Source organism: Acanthaster planci, linkage group LG11 (assembly GCF_054643075.1).
Source record: "Acanthaster planci isolate LZ-2023a linkage group LG11, COTS_SCS, whole genome shotgun sequence".
In the NCBI taxonomy this organism is placed as follows: domain Eukaryota; kingdom Metazoa; phylum Echinodermata; class Asteroidea; order Valvatida; family Acanthasteridae; genus Acanthaster; species Acanthaster planci.
In genome coordinates, this window is record NC_141787.1 from 8907669 (window position 1) to 8920981 (window position 13313).

General features: G+C 56.0%; 1 non-coding gene and 2 pseudogenes across 1 annotated transcript; 1 reads left to right on the plus strand and 2 right to left on the minus strand.

The window, feature by feature from the left end:
- Positions 1 to 3803: 3803 nt before the first annotated feature.
- Positions 3804 to 3960, minus strand: LOC147797433 (5.8S ribosomal RNA). The gene has a single exon (XR_015427278.1). It is a non-coding gene; the product is annotated as a 5.8S ribosomal RNA (ribosomal RNA).
- Positions 3961 to 6794: 2834 nt separating this feature from the next.
- Positions 6795 to 7832, minus strand: LOC147797434 (large subunit ribosomal RNA; annotated as a pseudogene).
- Positions 7833 to 9360: 1528 nt separating this feature from the next.
- Positions 9361 to 10666, plus strand: LOC147797435 (large subunit ribosomal RNA; annotated as a pseudogene).
- Positions 10667 to 13313: the final 2647 nt, after the last annotated feature.

The following is a 13313-nucleotide window of genomic DNA, read 5'->3' on the forward strand; positions in this document are numbered from 1 at the left end:
CCTATCGAAATGTGACAAAAACGGGCCATGGGGGGATTTGGAACAGGCAAGATAGGACAAAGTCGCCCGGACGGGGCACATCATGTTGTGCCGGATATGCGCTGCTGGGATAGAAACTTCATAACCATGGCGATATTGATCTGTTTTCGAGTGACGTAGAATAAGTTCGACCCTTAAAGGGGAATCTTTGACGGTAACATCAGACCGACACAAAGGGCTAGAAGATTGGTGGGATTGGGCAGTAAATTCCCCAATTCGAAGCAACCCAAAAAACGCAAGTAAGAAAGCCACTCAGAAAAGCCGAGCCTCGAAATTACTCGAGCAAACGGCCTGCAAGACTGGGACCATACGACATAAAATATCATAAGTGATAGGCTGCCGTCGGTCGCGACGACTACTACGCCTACGACATCCCTCCAGTAAACGTTTAACCAGAAATGCTTAGTTGAATCAGGATAACTCATTAACTGCAAATTGGAGGAAACCCCCGAGACGTAAAGAGGTAATCGTTGTGGGGGCATACCCAGATACCGACAAAAATGCAATAAATCGAACTAGCTGAGGCAGGGAGGGGGAGTGCGCGGCGTCGAAACCATGGGTTTGAGCAAACCATTGTTCATTGTTGTTGTGTTCGATTGCCTGGCGCAATCGAAACTGGATGTTGCACTCACACCAACCATAGCCTACATGTCGAAATGCTGCAGATCGAATAGTGTCTGCCTACTTCAGTAACGAACAACCATGGGTAGGATGTCGCAACAAATGCACAGATGCAAAAACTAGAAATGCTGACGTCCACTGCTCGATAGACGTAATACGCAGAGCCTGCTTATGGGGATGAATCTGCCAAAGTGGGGACTCATTGGACCCGATTGTAAAAAGCGTCTCGTCAAAGGAATTATTCAAGCCCGTGCCGCACGACGAGATCAACAAGGTTCCGAATTTTACGTACTCCACCCTCCAAATTTGTCTTTTAGATGTTGAGGAATCGCAGCCCTGAGATCGTCACAGACGCTAGTTAATGCAATATTCGAATCGGAAATGGAGGTAATTGACAATTGACACCACGGGCGTGAAACTGGAAGGTTGCGGGGCTAATTCAAAAGGAGTAGCAGCAGGGGACTTACCCGGCTCCAAAGTTTGCGCCGAACTCCCTCCAGGCCGACTAATGGTAGTGGGCGCTGGCGTTGCATGGGTAGACTCAACACTTGCACTCTCTGGAATCATTCCGACCGTAGCCAACGGTATAATAGTGGTATCTGGACCGGGCGATGCAAGCTGCGGTGCACTAGACCCTGCAAGGGCCGCGACCACCGACGCATCTTGACGGGAAGACTTGCGAGGCCGCCCCCGAGAACGCTTCGCTCCATCCGTCGGCCTAGAAGGAGCCCGCCGCTTAGAATTGGCGCGGGGCATAACTAATAAAATAGCTTTGGCAAAGCAGACACATTTTCTCTTTTCCAACCAAACGCCACGGCTACTCAAGCAAAAGTGACCGGGAGTAACTCTCTCCAGTGCTACTAACATTTTTAACGTCACGCCAGTAAGGCACCAAGTCAAAATAGAAACTGAAGTGGGAAACGATACATAAACGATAAGCTCCTTACCCGCTTCAGAGTAAAGCGGGCAACGATAGGGAGTCACTAGCTAAATGGCTTGTGGTTTGATGAACGCCACTCCCAGATGATGTTTTTTTAACAATAGAGAGCTTTAAGGATTACACTCAATTGTGGCTTGTGGTTGAGTCATTAGAGCTGTTTATCAACAGCTAGGACCCCAGCCCATTGATATGTCAACAATTGGGGGGAGTGGGGATGGATTTGTACGACCGTTTACATGGATAAGGATTTTTTCCTTCAGTTTGCCACGCTACCCTAACCAACATTAGTCGACTTTTTTATTTCACTTTTTAGATTGATTTTGAAGTCCTGTGATTGTTGCATCTATAATGTTCTCCATTTAGTTTATTGTCTATTCCAATTATTGACAAATCTGTGATGTGGAAATCACTGCCTGACAGTGCTAGACTTAGTGATGCACATAGGCCTGTTGATTCTGATGGAGTTAGTCTTTTGTTAAGAGATCAATTGCTTCCCCTTCTGAATAAGCTGTGCTAAGCCTGTGGATAAACTGGCCCGATTTACACAACAAAGCCGATGCATAATAACCATTCCTGGTAAGCTGGCCTGCTCTTCCTCCACCGCAGCCGCAGGGGGCTGCCGGCAGGGCGGCGGTGCGCCGGTCACCGCGCGGCCGGATCCCGCCTCGGCCGGGCCCTGGCCGGCCTTCACTCTAGTTGCGCCTCGGGGCTTCGACTAGCGGCACCCGGACTCGCGGGCCCAATAGACTCCTTGGCCCGTGTTTCAAGACGGGGCAGCAAGGCTCGCAACAATCGCCCGCGGACCCAGGGCGCCTCGGGGCGGCCGACACCAACCTGGCCGGGGACTGCAGCCGCCACCGGGGACGGTTGCGACCGGCGGGACGCTCCGGCGGGCCAGGCGGTGCCGCTGCGGGAGGCCGCAGGGCGCCGGCGCCGCCGCCCCTTCCTCGGCTGGGCGGCCGGCGCGACCATTGCCGGTTTCTAGGCTCTCCGACCAGCCCCCCCCCGTCGCGGGACCAGGGTGGCCGGAGGAACCCCAACCGGCTGGCCTCTGCCGGCCCAGATGCCCAGCCGGTCGCAGGCGCCGCGCCCGGGAGAATTGCACGCGGCAGGCACTGCGCTAGCTGGCCGCGCAGAATCTCCCGGGCCCAATCTGCGCGGCCTTCCTCCTTCTCGACGGCTTCATGTACTCTTGAACTCTCTCTTCAGAGTGCTTTTCAACTTTCCATCACGGTACTTGTGCTCTATCGGTGTCGTGCCGGTATTTAGCCCTGGGTGGAATTTACCACCCGCCTTTGGGCTGCGCTACAAAACAACCTGAAGCCCAGGTCACCGGCCGGACGGCGCCCGCAGGGGCCTGACACCCGCCACGGAACGGAGGGGGCCTCGATCAGAAGGACTTCGGCGCCGCTGCGACCGCCGGACCGGACTTCCTTACGCCACAATTCCCACGGGCCCCCTGGGGCCCCGGAGATTCGTCGATGGGCTCTTCCCGCTTCGCTCGCCGCTACTGGGGGAATCCTGGTTAGTTTCTTTTCCTCCGCTTAGTGATATGCTTAAATCCAGCGGGTCCTCTCGCCCGACCTGATGTCGATGGGTTTGCAATAGGCCTCGGCGTCTCTCTCTCTCTCTCGCCTCTCAGGGGCCCGCCCGGCACCTCGGCGGCTGCCAGTAAGGGGCCCCCCTCTGCGGCCCGTCTGGGCGGGCTCTCTTCTCTCTATCTCTCGGCGCTGGGCGCCCGCTCCCTCTCCGGCGGTCCACTAGGAGATCTCCCACGGGGCCGGCGGCACTCTGTCCCCGCTGGCGGGGCCGGGCCTTCCCTTTTTCTCTCTTGGCCTGCCCTGCCTGCCTGGCCTCCTTCAGGCGCGCTCCCTTGAGGCCGCCCGTGTCTTTCTTGTTCGGCTTGGGGGGACGACTGGCGCTCGTGGGTGGGGTGGATACTCAGCGCCGACCTGCCACGCCACGGCGGACTCCCCTGGGGAGCAACCCGGCCCTCCGCGTTGAGACCGCGCCCGGCCGGTGCCCCTTTGCATGCCCGCAGATTTCCCATATCATCCTCGCCGGAGAGCGGGGGACCCGCGCCGCAACCTCCCGGTCTCTTGGCACTCCCCTTGTTGCCACCTGCAGCCATTGTCCACGCGGGGGCCTTGGGCCCCGCGGCTGCCGGCCGGCGCTCTCGCCGCGGCGATTGCCCAGCTCAATGCGACCCTCAGGCGGACGAGGCCCGGGCCACGGGGGACCTGGGCCGCCATGTGCGTTCGAAATGCCGATGATCACTGCGTTCTGCAATTCACACTGATTCTCGCAGCTGGCTGCGTTCTTCATCGGCGCACGAGCCGAGTGATCCACCGCCGATAATTGTCTCTCGTTTGGGGGGGTTGGCTCTGTCCATCACCTCTCGATAACCGCGCCGGTGGCCCGGGCGTGGAGCATCCAGCTCTTTTCGGAAATTCCGAAGAAAAAAAAACACCGGCAGGAGCCGGGCCGAGCGGGGACCGGTCGCCTTTTGCGCGGCGGCCCCCTTCTCCAAGGCGGGCCGCTCCGACCGCGTGTCACCGATACTCCCGGTCCATTCGAGGCCGAGCCCCGGCGTCCCGGGACCCGGCGAGCCAGGTTATCCAGAGTTCACCAACGGAGCAAGGTCGGCGCTTGCCGGCATGTATTAGCTCTAGAATTACCACAGCTATCCATGTAGGGGGATGCGCTCCAAGGAACCATAACTGATTTAATGAGCCATCCGCAGTTTCGCTTAGTAAAGCTTTTACTTAGACATGCATGGCTTAATCATTGAGACAATCTTTGACTACTGGCAGGAAAAACCAGGTAGCCCCTCGGGGCCGGGGCCCGCCACCTCGGGCCCTCCGGACTGCTTGGCCACGCCGCGGCTGCCGGACCGCAGCGCCGGAGTCCTGCGCCTCTCTGCTCTCGCTCGCCGCCCGGCCTCCGCTGGAATGCCGCCCGCCACCGGTCCCTCGCCCTCTCCGGCCCGGCCGGGGCGGCACTTCCTCTCTTTCCCCGGGCGCGCGGGCGGCCGCTGGAATGCCGCAGGCCGGCCCGGTGCATCCGCCTCCTCTCGCCTCGATCCCGGAGGGGGTGGCCGGACCATCCGGGATCCTGCTGGATCCCCGCGGTGCGCCGCCTGCCGCCTGCCGCCTGCCGCCTGCTCGACGGGCGTGCTGCGGGGTCGCGCGCAGCTCCGGCCGGGGGGTGTAGCTGCCGGCTACCGGGCCTGGGACGCCGCCGCGCGACGTCAGTGCGTCTTGGGCTGACGGAACCCAGGGCTGGCCGGTCCCTCCGCTCCGCGGAAGCTGCCGGGCCGATCCGGACGTCGCAGATATTGCTGCTCGGGGCAGCGGAGAGCCCGCTGCTCTCCGAGGGGCCCTGGCTCCCCTCTCCCTCGTTCTCTCCCGCTTGCTCTTCCGCAGTGGGCCGGGCTGCCGCTCCAGCCCCTCCTGAAGGCTTGCGGCCACGCAACACTGCACCTCCCGTCCGGGGTCTGGCCGAACTGCGACTCGGGAACGGCCTTTCCAACACCTCTGGGCAAGGCCGGGTGGGCCGGCCGACGCTGTTCTGGGCATGAAGGGTCGGCTGGCCGTGCCGAAAGCGCCGTTGGCGGAGCGCCCGGGGGCCCTCCTGGCGGGGCGGCGAGCCGCCACTTTCGTCGAGCCGCTCCGGAGCGGGCCTGTCCAAGCCCAAGGGGGAATCGCTCCGGAGGCTTGGGCTCGATCGTGTAGGAATAGTCGTTTTGTATGGACAATATATGGCTGTACTGATATCTGGCACCTGGAGCTGAGCTTGAGACCACCCTCCCCATATAAATAGGCAAACAGGGGAGTGGGGGTAAAGGTCCAAAATGCTCTTATTGAAATACGCACGTTTTGGGCCCAACCTGTCCCGGCGCAAAGCCCTCTCAGAGGCCTGGGGGGGGGGCGAGCCGATGGACGGCAGGCCGGAGGCGCCCGGCCCGCTCTCCGCGGGCAACCCCGGACATCCGAACCTCTCGGACCAGGTTTTCCAAGGAAGACGATTCACTGCGCCACACCACTCACCCCGCCCGCCTGGAGCCGTTTTCGCCAGGGGAAGCATGTCGAAAATGCACGGCTTTAGGGGGACGGCGTGCGGCTGCGGCGGTTTTTTTCCCCAGGACGGCAATTCGCCTGTCCCGGCCGCTCCGGAGCTGGGCTTGTCCAGACCCCAGGGGGAATCGCTCCGAAGCCTTGGGCTTGACCGTGTGGGAATGGCCGTATCGTATGGACAATATATGGCTGTACTGATTTCTGGCAGCTGGAGCTGAGCTCGAGACCATCCTCCCCCTATTAATAGGCAAACCAGGGAGTGGGGGTTAAGGTCCAAAAAGCTCTTATTGAAATACGCACGTTTCTGGCCCAACAGACCCCGACGAGAGACGCTCTCGAGAGCCGGGGTGCCTTGCCGACTCGTTCGCAGGTGGGTACGAGTCAGTTTTTGCGTCCGAGTCGGTTCGAAACCGGAGATCCGACCTTTCGCGGACCACGAAGTCCGAAGAAGAAATCTTCAGCGGGCGGCCACGCAGCGCCGCCCGTCTGACACCCACGGTGGGACCGGTGCCGCCCGATGAGAGACTCTGTCCCCGGCCGGAGGCCCCTGTCCCTCCCCGCCCGACCCGCCGTCGAAAGACGGCATTGGGACCGACTTGGCAACTCACCACCTCGGCGCTACTCCCCCAGAGCCCTCCTGCGGGTTATACTGCCAACCCTGGATTTCAAGTCAGTTCAGGGCGGCCCCCTCAGACTCGCTGCCCAGCAGCTCATTCCGGGCCGCCAGGCGAGCGCCAGTTCGATCCGCCGTCAGTCCCGGCTGGCCCTCCTCCGGCTGCGTCCGCTCCTCCTCTGCCGCCGTTCAGGTACCACCTCCGGCCCTTCGTGCGACGGGGCCCTCCCGCCGCCGGTCCTCCTGGTCTGCTCCGCCCAAGGGCCGCCGGGCGAGCGCCGGTTCACTCCGCCGTCAGTCCAGGTCTCCTCCTCCTCCGGGTCCGGCTCGCCCGAAGGTCTCCGGCCGGCTGGCCCTCCACAACCCGCCCCGCCAGCCCAACCCGCCGCCCCCACCTCTCTGCCGCCACACAAGTGGCGCCGCCACTTTCCCGGCAGCCGCCTCCCGCCGCCGCCGCCCATCCTCCGACCCGGCCCGCCAGGATCTTCCCGTCTGCGGCGCGGGCAAATCCCTAGGATCGAAAGGTTTAGTTTCAGCAGATCGCAGTGAAACGGCTGCTCTACTGGGCACGACACCCCTATCAATACCCAAGTCGTCTGCAAGTGATCTGGCGTCCCTCTCTAGAAAGCGGTTCGGCTTCCGCCGGAGCTCCCGGCCGCCGGGCAGGGGCCACAGGCGGAGTCGGCCCAGCCCCCCAAAGCAAAGAGCCGGTGGGCGCTGACGCGGGCCGCCCTCGGGCAGGACGTCGGCGGCGTCGCCGCGCACCGGCAGAGATTCAGACTTAGAGGCGCTCACCCGTAATCTCTCGGGTGGTAGCCTCGCACTACCGGCCTCTCGACCGAGCGCGTGAACCAGGGTCCGAATCTGCGGTTCCTCTCGTACTGAGCAGGATTACCGTGGCGGTGACCTCTCATCAGTAGGGTAAAACTAACCTGTCTCACGACGGTCTAAACCCAGCTTGCGTTCCCTAGTGGTAAATGAACAATCCAACGCTTGGCGAATTCTGTTTTGCAATGATACGAAGAGCGGACATCGAAGGATCAAAAAGCAACGTAGCTATGAACGCTTGGCTGCCACAAGCTAGTTATCCCTGTGGCAACTTTTCTGACACCTCTTGCTTCAAATTTCGAAGCTCAAAAGGATCGATAGGCCACGCTTTGACGGTCCGTATTCATACTGAAAATCAAAATCAAAGGAGCTTTTGCCTTTTGCTTCGCGCGAGTTTTCCGTCCTCGCTGAGATCGCCTTAGGACACCTGCGTTACCCTTTGACAGATGTAATGCCCCAGTCAAACTCCCCGCCTGACGCTGTCGCCGGAGCGGGTGGCGGCCGGCAGCGCCGCAAGCCGGCCAGCAGCGTAGCGCCAGTAGACTGGGTCCGCGCGGGGCCCGCTCCCCGCCTCACCGGCTAAGCAAAGAAACGACGAGAGTAGTGGTATTTCACCGTTGGGCTGGGGCCTCCCCACCTATCCTACACCCCCCGTGTCTCTTCACAAGATCAGACTAGAGTCAAGCTCAACAAGGTCTTCTTTCTAAGCCCATTCCCTTGGCTGTGGTTTCGCTAGATAGATAGGGACAGTGCGAATCTCGTTAATCCATCCATGTGCGTCACTAATTAGATAACGAGGCATTTGGCTACCTTAAGAGAGTCATAGTTACTACCGCCGTTTACCCGAGCTTCGCTGAATTTCTTCACTTTGACATTCAGAGCACTGGGCAGAAATCACATCGTGTCAGCGCCCCGGCTGCGGACGTCGCGATGCTCTGTTTTAATTAGACAGTCGGATTCCCCTGGTCCGTACCAGTTCTCTGCCGGCTGTTGGGCGCCGGCCAAATCGACCGCAGCGAGGCGGGCCCCACGCCGGTCCAGGCTCGTCCGGCGCCGGAGGCTCGGGAGCCGGCTCGCCGGCCTGACGGGGTCCCCCGCCCGGCGCCGGGGTCCTCGGGCGCTGTGCGCCGCGACCCGCCCGCCGCCAGTCCTGCCTAGGCACCAAGTCAAAATAGAAACGGTTCATGAAGTGGGAAACGATACATGTACGATAAGCTCCTTACCTGCTTCATTGTAAAGCTTCATTGTAAAGCGGGTAACGATAGGGAGTCACTAGCTAAATGGCTGGTGGTTTGATGAACGCCACTCCTGGGTGATGTTTTCTAACAATAGAGAGCTTTAAGGATTACACTCAATTGTGGCTGGTGGTTGAGTCATTAGAGCTGTTTATCAACAGCTGGGACCCCAACCCATTGATATGTCAACAATTTGGGGTTGGGGCTTGGGGATAGGTTTGTACTACCGTTTACGTGGATAAGGATTTTTTCCTTCAGTTTGCCACGCTACCCTCACCAACATTAGTCGACGTTTCTTATTTCACTTTTTAGATTGATTTTGAAGTCCTGTGATTGTTGCATCTATAATTTTCTCCATTTAGTTTATTGTCTAATCCAATAATTGACAAATCTGTGATGTGGAAATCACTGCCTGACAGTGCTAGATTTTGGGAAAGAAAACTACAGATCTTAATTCAGTGACACGAGACTTAGTGATGCACATAGGCCTGTTGACTCTGATGGATTTAGTCTTTTGTTAAGAGATTAATTGCTTCCCCTTCTGAATAAACTGTGCTAAGCCTGTGGATGAACTGGCCCAATTTACACAACAAAGCCGATGCACAATAACCATTCGTGGTAAGCTGGGAGTCCGGGCCTTTGTACCAAGGTGGGGGAAATAGTGGTATGCATCAAAGAGGTTGCTGCACAGCCAACTCCTTTTTGGGAAACGCTCTCTTGCAATCATTGCCCACTTGCAGTTGAAACGGGCAATGGTTTTGAAAGGGGATTAAGGGCAATCATTTCCCGCTTGGTGAACTGTTTCTATTTTGACTTGGCGCCTTAAGGGGCAGGATTCCTGGAATCAGCTGGTCCGGAGCTAGGGGCTGCGGCCCTGTAGAGCGCTGCGTCCCCGGCGGCGTCCTGCCAGCTCCGGCCGGCCCTTGAAAATGCAGGGGAGTGCATGGACCGTCGGCTTGGGTCATACCCATAACTGCAGCCGGTCTCCGAGGTGAACAGCCTCTGGTCGATAGAACAATGTAGGTAAGGGAAGTCGGCAAGCCGGATCCGTTACTTCGGGAGAAGGATTGGCTCTGAGGGCCGGGGCTGGAAGCGGGTCGTGAAGAAATTCAGCAAAGCACGGGTAAACGGCGGGAGTAATTATGACTCTCTTCAGGTGGCCAAATGCCTCATCATCTAATTAGTGACGCGCATGAATGGATTAAAGAGATTCCCACTGTCCCTATCTATCAATCAAAACCACAGCCAAGGGTATGGGCTTGGCAGAATCAGCAGGGAAAGAAGACCCTGTTGAGCTTGACTCTAGCCTGACCTTGTGAAGAGACACAGGGGGTGTAGGTGGGAGAGCCCCGGCCCGACGGTGAAATACCACTACTCTCGTCGTTTCTTTGCTTAGCTGTTGGGGCAGGGAGCGGGCCCCGTGCGGGCATAGTCTTCTGGCGCTACGCGGCCGGCCACCTCGTGCCGCTGGCCGCTGGCCGCTGGCTGCCGGCCGCCACCCGCTCCGGCGACAGCGTCAGGCAGGGAGTTTGACTGGGGCGGTACATCTGTCAAAGGGTAACGCAGGTGTCCTAAGGCGAGGTCAGCGAGGACGGAAACCTCGCATGGAGCAAAAGGCAAAAGCTCCTTTGATTTTGATTTTAAGTATGAATACGGACCGTCAACGCGTGGCCTGTCGATCCTTTTGAGCTTCGAAATTTGAAGCAAGAGGTGTCAGAAAAGTTACAACAGGGATAACTAGCTTGTGGCAGCCAATCCTTCATAGCGACGTTGTTTTTTTGATCCTTCGATGTCGGCTCTTCCTATCATTGCGAAGCAAAATTCGCCAAGTGTTTGTTCACCCACCACTAGGGAACGTGAGCTGGGTTTAGACCGTCGTGAGACAGGTTAGTTTTACCCTACCGATGAGAGGTCGCCGCCACGGTAATCCTGCTCAGTATGAGAGTAACCGCAGATTGGGACCCCTGGTTCAGGCGCTCGGTCGAGAGGCCGGTGGTGCGAGGCTACCACCCGAGAGTTTACGGCTGAATGCCTCTAAGTCAAAATCTCTGCCGGTGCGCGGTGATGCCGCCGGCATCCCACCCGAGGGCGGCTCGCATCAGCGCCCACCTGCTCTTGCATTGGGGGGCCAGGCTGACCCCGCCCACGGTCCATGTCCGGGTGCCGGGAGCTCTGGCGGAAGCCGAACCGCCGTCTCGAGAGGGACGCCAGATCACTTGCAGACGACTTGGGTATGAATCGGGGGTGTCGTGCCCAGTAGAGCAGCCGCTTCGCTTTGATCTGCTGAAACTAAACCTCTCGATCTGAGGGATTTGCCCGCGCCGCAGACGGGCCGATCCTGGTGGGCCGGGTCGGACGACGTGCCGTGGAGGAGGCAGCGTCGCCGCCGCGGGAGCGGCTTCTGGGAGAGGGGCGCCGCCACGCGGGTAGGCGGGGCTGGTGGGGTCCAGCAGCGGGGAGAGGAGGTCGAGCGCGGAGGGCCGGCCGGCGCCGCCCGGTGGTCCTCGGGCAGACCGGACTTGGAGGAGGAGACCGGGGAGGACCAACGGCGGGCCCGGCAGGACTCGGCGGAGGAACGGGCGCAGCCGGAGGAGGGCATGCCAGAAATGACGGCGGAGTGAACGAGCACTTCCCCGGTGCCTGAGGATTGGCTGCTGGTTTGCATGTCTGACACGGCCGCCCCAAACTGACTTGAAATCCACGGTTAATAGTGTACCCCGCAGGAAGGCTCTCGGGGAGTTGCCAAGTCGGTCCTAATGCAATCGTGCGATCAGCTGTTCGGCACGGATGAACCATGGCTTCCAGCCCGAGGGCGGCATCTCGCAGCAGGCAGCGTCGATCCCGCCGTGGGTGCCAGACGGGAAGCGTGACGTGGGTGCCCGCTGAAGATTTCTTTCTCGGACGTCATTGACCGCGAAAGGTCGCATCTCCCGGATGACGCACCCAAGCTCGCGAGAGCGTGTCTCGTCGGGGTATGTTGGGCCAGAAACATTACGAATTTCTCCCATTTAAACGAATCTGAGTTAGACCTCTCTGACTCGGAAATGCAACATCCATTCTGAAATGACAGCTTTCCGCAGTGGACAATTTTATTACCCCCTTGTGGTGATAAACCAGTAGTCCTATGCTTTTGACCTCTGCTAGAGGTACCAGTCCTTGGTACAAAGTGAATGACAGATTTGTGTCATCCTTCGCTGGTTGTGGTCATTCATTGCTGGATTGATCACTGGCTTGATGCTGCGTCGTGATATGAAAATCACAAAATAGAAATTTAGAGTTCATTGTCAAGTACATTTATAATCTATATGAAATGTTTGGTGTACGTATAAAAAAACAATTTGTGACAAAGTAACAATCATTTACAAACAGAATATCAATGAGATAATTATGTCATCAATTAAAATGAAATATTCTGGGGCCTTTTTTTCCTTTAATGATGGAGTCTTCAAAGTAAATTGGCTGCCATATAAGGGCAAGGTTAAGTTGATTTCCTAATCTTCATCATCCATCATTTTACAGTCTTGGTGCAGTTCTCAAAATGTTCAGTTTCTAAAGAAGGCAAAATGACAGGAGCATTCTCGGTTGGAAGTTGCGTCCAGGCATTTGATGAGTTGGGAAGATGGTGTGCAGCTAAAGTAGTCAAAGATGAAGAATGGTCATACCTAGTGAGTTTTATTGGATATACTGCGCTTGATATCTGGGTGGATGAACGTTTCGTAAGACATCCAGTACCTCCCTATGAAGAGTATCGTCAGAGACGTAAGTAACATGCTCATGTTCCATTTTAACATTCAATTGTTGGTCTACCGGTATATCCGAAAGAAATATGATTTAAAAATTAATATGTATTTCCGAAAGTTACCGGTACTTGAAGAAAGAATTAATGAATAAATAACGAATTTGTTATTTCACTGTAAATGCACTTCTGAAACAAAAAAACCCAATTAAGAACGATTAGTAAATAGGAATATTTGTGGCAGGCACGTTTTCTGTGGTACATGTAAAAAATTGTTACCTGTTGTAGTAATGAAATGCCATAAAACCATAGAAAGATATTTGAAAAGTCGTCCAGTTTTCATAAATCACAGATTTCTACCTTTGAATATTTTACAGTTTAACATGGGTGAGCATTACAGCCAACAAATATCATAAATCTTTGTTACAGAAAACCCGAGGCAAGCCAAAAAAAAATCACTGTCACAAAAGTGTTAAAGGAAGCAGTACAGTTTTTAAGAGAATGTCAGCAAGGCAACCAGGTTGAAACAAGTGATGGACACAAGGACAGTATTCTAACAGTGGATCCCTTCAAAAGGATCTTTGGTCTGCAAGATGGAACTTCAGTAAAACTTGTAAACATTTCATTTCCAGGTAAAGATTACTCAGAGAAATGTTTTAGGGTTTCCTACATACATCTTGGTCATGCATTTTTAAACTTCTTATTCCTAAAAAATCCTGGAAAAGTCACGAAATGTAGTTTTCCAGGAAATGAAGTTTTCTGTGGAAACCCAGTTTTCACAACCAAGAGAGTAATTTAATAACAATTTGACTCTAGTGTTAGATTTAATTTAATTACTGTTCTGTTTGGACTGTATACAATAAAAAATGCCATTATCAGGAGGGATCACAGAAATGTTTTATAAATCCCGAATTTTGGACTGGTAGTTTCCAGTTCGGGTTCTTTCTTTTACAAAAAGCCCAAAATTGCTGGATTTGAAAAGACAATAAGAGCTGGGCGAACAGTTTTAATATTTTGGATATATCGTTGGGAAAAGGCAATAAAAACAAATCGTATGAAAAGTGATATTCTGACCACTATCTTGAATTTCCGGCGAAAAAAACGGAGACAAACCTCCTCCGAGAGTCAACAGGCGGCGCTATTTCGCTCTGATTTTTCCCTGCTTTCTTTGCATGCACTGAACTAAACGAAGCCCATTTGAAGACAAGGTAAAAATCGACCACGT